This window comes from Penaeus monodon, chromosome 24 (assembly GCF_015228065.2).
Source record: "Penaeus monodon isolate SGIC_2016 chromosome 24, NSTDA_Pmon_1, whole genome shotgun sequence".
NCBI lineage: Eukaryota > Metazoa > Arthropoda > Malacostraca > Decapoda > Penaeidae > Penaeus > Penaeus monodon.
The window spans coordinates 15,520,618-15,521,105 of record NC_051409.1 but is presented as its reverse complement, the minus strand read 5'-3'; positions in this window follow the sequence as shown (position 1 = coordinate 15,521,105).

Here is a 488-nt window from a genome sequence, read left to right as displayed (position 1 = left end):
TCCACTGTTCGTAGACTCATTGTACTGTTCACAAACCCGTCACTGCATTTTCTTTTCAATGTCCTTGCATCTTTAACACATCATTGTACCACTTTAAAAAATCACTGCCCTAGTAGATTGACATTACACTTTTAACAGAGTCACTGCATTTTTCACAAAGGCACTGCACTGCACAAAAATCACTGTTACACACAGGTCACTGTATGATCCAGGGAGCTGCCGAATTAGATTTACAGACATAAAAGAGAAACATACAGTGTCCCTAAAACTAACGGGAGCCACTAAACAAGCCAAGCTGGGTGAGCGGGTATTTGAGACACAAATCTAACGAGAATTATGCTGCAAGAAAAGGCCCCGCCCTTGCAAACTACACATTCATGATATCACTGAAAAAAAAAGAAAGGACACATTACATAACAAAGAGGCTCTCCTAAGACTCCCGCAGGAGGTACAATGTTCGTGCATGATATAGCCTGACAGGAATTAAG